The sequence below is a fragment of the Artibeus jamaicensis genome, unplaced genomic scaffold (assembly GCF_021234435.1).
Source record: "Artibeus jamaicensis isolate MK-2021 breed Jamaican fruit bat unplaced genomic scaffold, CSHL_Jam_final contig_467, whole genome shotgun sequence".
Classification (NCBI taxonomy): domain Eukaryota; kingdom Metazoa; phylum Chordata; class Mammalia; order Chiroptera; family Phyllostomidae; genus Artibeus; species Artibeus jamaicensis.
The window spans coordinates 3,484,703-3,494,278 of record NW_026521845.1 but is presented as its reverse complement, the minus strand read 5'-3'; positions in this window follow the sequence as shown (position 1 = coordinate 3,494,278).

Below are 9,576 nucleotides of genomic sequence, written 5' to 3'. Positions count from 1 at the left end.
CTAAAATAGCAAGATGAGACTCCAGCACGGATTTCTGCTTCTGTGAAAGTCACCCAGACATGAACAGGAATAAAATAGAAAGCACAAAATGTGAAACCACACGATCCCTTTACTCTGAATAGTTTAGAAAATAAAAAGAAATGGTGGTGGCTTAGGCAAGAAGCAGAGGCCTGCAACGTCAATACTTTGTTTAACACCCGGAGACTGGGCGTGCTTGAAGACAGAAGCGATTCCAACTGCGGAGGTTCTTGACCGTGTGGGAGAACGTGAAGAAGGCAAAGCATCCTCTTCGCAGGAATATACGCTTACACATCTATGCCTGACTGTGATTTCAGTCCATAAAGTTCCACCGACAATATAATCCTCTTGCACAGTCAGGTTAATAACTCCTGCACACACCAGAGTCTTTTTTTTTTCAAAATGAGTTTTGCAAATCCTTGAGAAGGTAGGGCGAGGCAAGGTTATTGGTGAGAGGCAGTGATCAGCTGTGTCCTACAGAAGTAATAATGATAGATGATTTATTTCTATCTCGCCTTAAAGGAAAACTAGGTAAATAAAATGAGAGAAGACATGCATACCAAGAAGTGGGGGAATTTCCAATGCTCGTCAATGCAAACTGGCACTTGAGCATTTGGACACTTTTCTTCTATCTCTACTTATTGGTAGCTTTGGTTTGAGTCATTAGGATCTCTAAGAGGCATTGCGTGGTGGTGTCACTCTTCTTGTCTCTTGCCTAAGGCAGTCAGTCACCCGTCTTGTCACAAAACAGCATCTCTCAGGCATTAAGACATTCTTTTCTCAATCATAGTTTCCAGTGGGAGTGGCCTAGGTGTCTGGTCACATTCCAGAGGCAGGAGGGGGAGAAAAGCGCTTTTGAGGCCAAGTTCCAGGCACTTTAAGATTCTAATCTCAGGGGAAAGAGCACAAGGATTTACCACTGTGGTTCAGAGAAGAAGGAAGAGATGCACATCGCAGGCAGGAAGTCAGTGAACAAGAGGCAAAGGTATCGCAAGTTTATTCAGCAAATGGGAAACACGTGTGGTGCCTGGGGCACTGGTCCAGGGTTTCCTAGTTGCAAATTTCATGCAAAGCAGCAACAGCCTCAAGAACCTCTTGGCTTGTAACTGCCTTACTACTCAGCATAGCTCTTCTGTTTTTCTGCTATGACATGCCCCCTATTTAAAGCCAGAATATAGAGCTCTGGCCGGTGTAGCTCAGTGGGTTGGAGCATAGTCCCATAAATGGAAAGGTTGCAGGTTTGATCCCTGGTTGGGGCCTGTGTGACAGGCACCCGATCAATGTTTCTCCCATCAAAGTTTCCCTCCCTCCCTTACCCCTCTCTAAAATCAATAATCCATAAGTAGGTGAGGATAAAAAAATGTAGATGAGTCAAAACACCAGAACAAAAGGGATGTTGACTTTGCAGCCTGTGCATTCAATAGCAACCGCCAAAGCCTTGAAAATATAAAATAGTTGAAGCCTCATCTCTGTTATTAATAGACTTCTTCTTGACATACTGGGTTTCTGGGAAGCAGAGGGAAATTTGCTAAAATGATCTGCTTAACCAATTTAACATCAGGGTGTCAATGCTCCAAGCTTTTTACCCCAAATAGCTAAATAATAGTCGAATAGAAACACCACCATCTCTTTTTTTCACGCTGGCCAAGCGGGGCTGTTTGACATGAGAATAGACACTAGGCCTGAGCGCTTACCATGTGTGCATTGACAAATAGATTCAGCACAGCTCACGTAACAGCGATTTACGTGTGAATTGGGGGCACAGATTTCATGTGAAAACTACAACCAGACAAACTGTGTCTGTTTCCTTGGTACTTGCTCAAGTTAAAACCAAGGACAAAGGCTGGTTACAGGAGAGCCTCATAGGTCTGGAGAGCTGTTACCTGAAATGACTTGCAAAATTAAAAAACCAAAAACTTCTTTTATTTGGCTGGAAATTGGAGAAAGCATGGCCTTCAGGCCAATTCCAGTGCCTGTTCTGACAGCCAGCTGAGGCATTTTTCAGTCTTTTCTCCTGGTGCCAGCTAAACATTATAATAGACTTGAGGTTGTCAAAATTCAGTCTATTGTGAGAGGTATAAAGGGTCCAAGTGCAAGGCACTTGGTCTGAAGTCCAAGGGCCTGCACCATGAGACTGGAGGCTTTTCCATTTTGGCTCATTGCAAAGTCAGACAAGGACGTCATTGTAGCCTCGGATGTCCCTTGTGTGAGAGGCTTCCTTGTCCCTGCCTTATTTCAAAAGTGCAAGAGTGATCAGCACTTACAAAACTTAGTGTCCCCCGATGGCTTGTCAAAAGGACAATTAAACTGTGACTGCTTTTTTAAGAAGGTGAATGAACTGAACGCTTCAGGTATCAACCAATGATGCCTTTGATTGCAAAGGGGAGTGATGTTTTTTGATGATAAAAAAAACAGTTCCTGTCATTCTTTTGTCTTCCAGTGACACTGTAGGTATGAACGACTTGTTTTCCTGGTGCCATCCCAAGCTCCACTGTTACTGGCACCATCTAAAAGCTTATTTCCACACAACAGGCTTTACCAACACGTGGTCGATCTGTATATAGGACCATTTACGTGGATGAGCAAATTACACAGTCATCACTGACTTCAGTTACCTCTAGGAATGGAGGATCAAATTTTTATGTTCAGTCCATAATTAAGAAATATTTCTAGAGAATATTTGTTACTATAAAGGCATGGCATTAATCATATTATGCAACGTTTGAAGGAAGAATTGTGTTTTTAATTAAGGCACTGGCTCTTAATTAAAAATGCTGTCAAACCAGGCAATAAAAATCACACCGGTAGCATAAGAGAAAAAATGTCATTGGCTACTATTTATAAGAATAGTTTTTCATATATATAAAATTATATCACACTCATACTTTGATGAAAGTATTATAGAAATGTAACACACACAAAGTGCACAAATATCAATTCACATGTGCATCTCAGTGAATTTTAAAAAGTGAATACACTTGTGAAATGACTGCCCAGATCAAGACAGAATATTAACGACAACCCTGGTACCTCCTCCATGTCAGTTGGCCATTACTCTCTTACCGAAAAAGAGTAAACATTCTATTTCTGTCTTCCTAGATCAATTTTATCTCCTTTAAAACTTTGTGTAAATGAATTTTTCTTTCACTTAATATTTTGTCTGTAAACTTGGTGATCTTGTTTGGCCAAATACATATGTGCCATTCACAAATTGGCCATTTGTGAGTGGCACATAGGTATCTTCATTGCTGTATAGTATTCCATTGTATGAGTGTTACACAATTTATGGGTTCTTGTTTTTGTTCTAGCTCTGAACAATTCAAAGTAAGGACACAGTGAACATTTTTGTACCCAGGTGGGAAATGATTGGGTCCTAGCATATACACAGGTCCAGCCTTAGTAGATACAAAGTGATCACACCCATTTATAACCTCTCTATTCTCTTCAGCAACTGTGGTATTTTCAGTTGTTCCAATATCCTTGCCGATGCTCGATGTCAGGAGTTTGATTTTAGCATTCTTACAGGTGTGTGGTGGAATTGCCTCTAGGTTTCACTTACTTCTTGGTTCCATTTGCTTCTCCCTCGTCTGTAATAATGTCAGAATATTTTCAAGATTATCCATGTGGCTATCTTCTTTTGTGAAGTGGCTGTTTAAATCTTTTTTCCATTCGATTGTCTGTGTTTTCTTATTTCTTTGTAAAAGTTTATTGTACAGGCTGAGTATGAGTCCTTTATAGGCATTACATATATCTTCCCCCACACTGTGGCTTATCTTAACATTTTCTTAATGGTATCTGTTGATGAACAGAAGTTTTAAATTTTAATAAACTCTAGTTATCAATCTCTTATAGTCATTGGTATCAAGAAATATTTGTCTTTTACCAAAGTTTATAACTTTGGTCAATCCCCCTGGATTTGGCTTTCGTATCATGTAAGATAGGAATAAAATATACATCTGATTTATTCAGCAGCACCTATTTAGTTTTTCTCTACAGCGTTGCAATGGCACTTTTTGCAAATTAGCTAATTGCATATGAGTAAATCTGTTTCTGGACTCTCTATACTATTACACGGGCCTCTATGTTCCTACCAATACCACACTATTTTAATTACTGTAGCTTTAAAATAGTTCTTGATGTCTGTTGGCATGTATCTCGTCCTTCTGTTGTGGTTTTTCCCTTCAAAACTGACTTAACTGTCCTTGCCCTTTTTTTAATTTGGGAATGAACTTTAAAGTCAGTCTGTCACTTTGCATATATGCCAAAAAAAAAAAAGTACAGGGATCTTGCAGAGATTATATTCAGTCTATAAACAAATTTGGGATCAATATATGGTTTCCCGACATGGACATGATTCATGCCTACATTTACTTTGGCCTTTTAAAATTTCTGTCAGTTACATGTAGAGGACTCATTTATATTCATTTGTATTCCTAATTGCTTAGAAATGTTAAATTTAACCAAGTGTTTTATTGAATCTTGGAGATGACTTTTTCTTTTTATTCTATTAATGAGGTGAATTACATTATTTTCTAAGTATTTAACAACCTTTTAGTCCTAGAATCAAGTGAACTCATTCATGGCCTATTATCCGGTTGATATGTTATTGGAATCAACTTACTACTTTGGTGACAGTATATTCATGTCTATTCATGGGAGAGACTGGTTTTCACCTTCCTTTCTTGTTTCCTGTCTTGGTGACCTCTGAAAATGAGTTCGGAAGTGTGCCCACATTTTCTACCCCCTGGAGAAGTTTCTGAACAGCCAGCATTATTTCTTCCTTAAATATTAGCAGAATTTACCATGAGGACACCTGGGCCTAGATTTGTTTTTCTGGTTTACATTTGTGTTTTTTTGTGTGTATGTAGAAAGGTTTATAATTACCAATTCGATTTTTATTAGGTAATACACAATTTAGAGTTTCCGTTTTTTTTCTGCTTTGGTTTTAGTAAATTGTTCTTTTTATGTGCAGGATTTTGTCCATTTAGCCACAACACTCCAAATTTTGTCCTAAGTTGCTCATTATATATCTTTTTATTATCCTCCTTAATATCTGTAGGATCTATGGTTATGCTGGTAATTTGTGGGGTATTTGATGATATCAATCTTTCTGGTAGTTTATTTATCTTATTGGGTCATTCAAAGAACCAACTTTTGGCTTTATTGATTTTCTTTAAATTATGTTTGCTATTTCACTGCTATTTTCCATTAGCTTTATCATTTAATTATTCTTCCTTTGGGTTTGATTTGCTATCCTTATCCTTGCCTATTTGATGAATTAATGATTAATTCCTTTTAACATTTCTTCTGTTTCAATATAAGCATTTATATTTTCCTGTAGACCCTGCTAATCAACATCTCACAAGTTATATATTATTTTTTATTACCATTCATTTCAAGTATTTTCTTACTCATTGATCTTCTAATTCCTACCATGGGTCATTTAGAATGCATTGCCTAATTTCCAAATATTTATGGATTTTCTAGTTTCTTCACCAGAGGACTCAAGACTTTAAGTATTTACTGAAGCCCCTTCTCCCTGGCACACCCCAAACTCCCAGTCCTTACATCTGTCTTCCCAATACTGCCAAGGTCTTCACTTAGCTCCTGAAGGTCCCAGGAGTTCCTTTCCACATCTATGCTCATGTTAAGCATCAACAAAAAACTTGAGGAAGAAATGCATGCAGAATTTTAAGTTCAAGTATCTGAAATTCCATTTCCTTCTGTCTGAGACGTGATTCCATAAGAACTGGGGGCCTTGGAGGCAGTGATCTGAGACCACTGTCTGTCCTGCCCGGGCACCGCTGCCAGGCAGGCCCACAGCCTGCTCTCCTTTGGGCTCCCAGGACAGAAGGTGAAGGTCAGCGTGGTGCTCAGCTCAGTGTGCTGCTCCTGTCTCTGGGACTTGGCCTCTCCAGTCCCGGCTGCCTTAGCTGCTTATAGATATTTCCACACAGCTGTTTTTATATTTTTCTAGTTTTCTAGTAACTCCAAGTGAGAGACTTAGTCTCACAGAAGCTGCTATGCTGTGGCCAGGAACAGGTTTCTTTCTACCAAAGTGCAATGGATTTTGATATTGCTCAAAACATTCTACTTCCCCTGCTATCCACTTGGGGAGAAATATGCTTCTCTTCCTTGGGCTGGCCTTGGGTTTCGCCTTGTGATTCTCTTTGGCTATTGGGCTATCGGCAGGCACGATGCAAGCAGAGGCTTGAGATGTATTTGCTTGATGCAGCAAGCCCTCTTGGTCCTCTGCTGTGCAGTCAGAAGAGCTCGCCTCGCGGGCCCCCTGAGCTCGCACAGGTTTGCACTCAAAGCGGAGCTGCCCCGCTGTGCCTGGACCTAGTGGGTATGACACTCAGTGAAATAAATCAGGCAGAGAAAGACAAACACCATATGATCTCACTCATATGTGGAATCTAAAGAACAAAACAAACGAAATACACAGATACGGAGGGAGAACAGACTGACAGTTGACAGAGGGGAGGGGCTTTGGGGGGCTGGTGACAAGGGTGAAGGGATGAAGCAGTACAGATGGGTAGCTACAGAGTGGTCACAGAGATGTAGACTGCAGCAGCGGGAACATGGTCAGTAATGTCGTGACGACTCTGTATGGGTCCAGGTGGGTGCTTGAGGGATCAGGGGACCACTCTGTAAAGTATGTGAGTTTCTAACCACTTTGCTATACATGTGAAACTGATATAAAATAATATTGAAAGCAAACTGCAATTGAAAAATAAGAAAGAAAGAGAGAGAGTGGAAGAAAGACAGATTTCCAGCTACCGACTCAAGAAGCTGCTCTGTCCCAAACAGCAGAGCCCTGACCAATCACCACTCTTGAAAAGAAATCATTATGGTTGCTAAGATACTGATAATGTATGCAGCATTATTGACTCTCATTTAAGTAGTTTATCATCCCCTTAGCCTACAGCAGAATCAGCTTCCTGTGAATACGTTATCACATTTGAAAGTGGGACAGTGGGACCATGGGCCCATGGAAGATTGATAACTCCCTCCTCAATTTAATAATCCCCCCTCTCTCTCCCTCTTTCTATATATACTGAAAAGCATTATTTATTATTTTGCAAATAGAATTTGAAGACATAAATACATAGGCTTTTAAAAGAAATTGAGATACGATTGACATATGACAGTGTGTGAGTTTACTGTGTACAGCGTGTTGGCTTGGTGCGTGTGTGTGTTGTGATATGACTACAATAGTAGCATCGGCTAACGCCATTACCGTACCACGTCTTATCTGATTTGCATGTGGAGAGCAATGAAGGTCCAGTCTCTTAGCAACTTTGGAGTTTATAATACAGCCTGTGGACCATAATGACTATGCTGTACATTATATCTCTAGACTTGAGCTGCTAGTTCTAAGGTTGTAGCCTTAAACCACATCTCCCCAGGTCCTCCATCCTGCCCCTGGTAAGCATCGTTCTAATCTTCGTTTTGCAAGTGTACTAGTTATTTTTTATATTCCATATATATATATACATATATATGCTAACACAGATTTATTTTCAGTTTTTAATCAGTTTTTCCTCAATAATAGGAAAGAGATTCAATGTATATGGGATTTTTGTTTTAGTTCTAAATAACCGTTGGAAAATAAATGAGTTGGACAAATCAGCAGGACAAACTTCACTGTTGCCGACTTTTAAATCTGATCAGAAAAGTTATTGTTTAAAACTGGTATGAAAACTGGTATTTCACATGCATGGAGATTAGCTACGTTAACATAAGCCCACGGGTCTGGAAAAATGCAAACCAAAACTTTGGATATATTCTCATGGCTTATATTGCATCTGAGAATTCCCTGACTTATCTGGAAACATCCAGTTGTTTCTGATAAGTGTAAATACTGAACTGTCTATAAGCCAAGGCAATCCAGTACACCATTAGCTTGGATCTGTTTATGTAGGGAAAGAAAAAGTCACATTATCGCTACTAGGTTCCTTGTGTAGGAAAGGCTTAACGGTACCACAAATATCACAACCATCTCCCTTCGAAGTCTAAGCGTGCCGACCATGAACCCCTGAGAAAGATCATTACTGACAATAGACTCAATGTTCCTCAGTGGAATCCGACCCTTTCGCCAAAGCACGGAATTTAAAACACGAAAAGGCATGCCACAGGAATCCTAAAACAGTGGACTTCATGAAAAAAACAAAACAAAACAAAACAAAACATGCAAACCGTGAAACACAGGCCTACATAGTATTGTGTGAAGCAACTAAACACATTTAATAAACTGTTGATTTGTTTGAAAAATATTTGTTACAAATAATGAGTAGTGTTTCGAAAGTGAATTTCTAACCATTTATTACTAAGGACTCGGAAGATGGAAGCACTGAAGTATTTACTCTGGGGCCGCACTTACTCACTGCGGCCAAGGGCCAAAGGTCAAAGGTCAAAGGTCAAGCACAGGATAGTCTTCTTGCCCTCTCTTTAGACCGAAGAGTGGAAACAGGTTGGAGAGCTCTTTGTTTTTTTTACTTTAGTCAACTCTTAATATTCCTCATTGCCAGTGTTCTTAAGACCTATTCTGGTTTATTTTGGGATGGATATAATAATGTAATACATGCTTATTGTAGAAAAACATATAGGAAACTATAATAAAACTAAAAATAATCTGCAATTGTACCATGTAATATCTGGGTATATATTTGAGTATGTAGGTGTGTATATAATTTTAATAAAAATGGGGTTTATAGTGTGTATATAGATTTGTGCCCTGATTTTTACACTTAATATCATATCATGAAAATATTCATATGTAATTTAACATTTTCTGTTTTTTTAAATGCTTTTTTGCTGTTTAATTTATATATGCGTGTGTGTTTTGTAACACAGATTGTTTGTTTTTGTGGTTTTTTTCATCTTGTCCACAGATTCTGTTAATAATAATCTTAAAGATACCAAGGGTAGATTATTTTTTTAATGATTATTTTAACAAGGCATTTACTTCCAGTAATGCTTATAATTTGTAACTAAATTTGTAACTAAATTTGTAACTAAATATATAATAGTTATTTGGACTTAAATCATTTTTAATATATACTTCCAAATCTTTTAAGCCATGATATTTCTATGTTTTAACTTGTTCACTGTTTTCACGTATTTTTTCAAGGGTACCTGCAATATATTTGATAATGTATTCCTGGTTTCCTCCCATATAAAAGTCAATTTGGCTCATAATAAAATCCTAAATCAGCCCTGGCTGGTGTAGCTCAGTGGATTGAGTGCCAGCCTGTGAACCAAAGGGTCACCGACTCAATTCCCAATCAGGGCACATGCCTGGGTTGCAGGCCAGGTCCCCAGTAGGGGACACAGGAGAGGCAACCACACACTGATGTTTCTCTCCCTCTCTTTCTCCTTTCTTTCCCCTTTCTCTAAAAACAAATAAATAAAAATCCAAATCATAGCATTTTTTAATCCAACATTTATAAGTCCCTTCACTGCATAGAGAAGTTTGAGGTTAGTCTGTATATGTACATTTCAAAATAAACATTTATTCTCTCTATTTGAATACTTTTAAGTATTTTTCTTTAA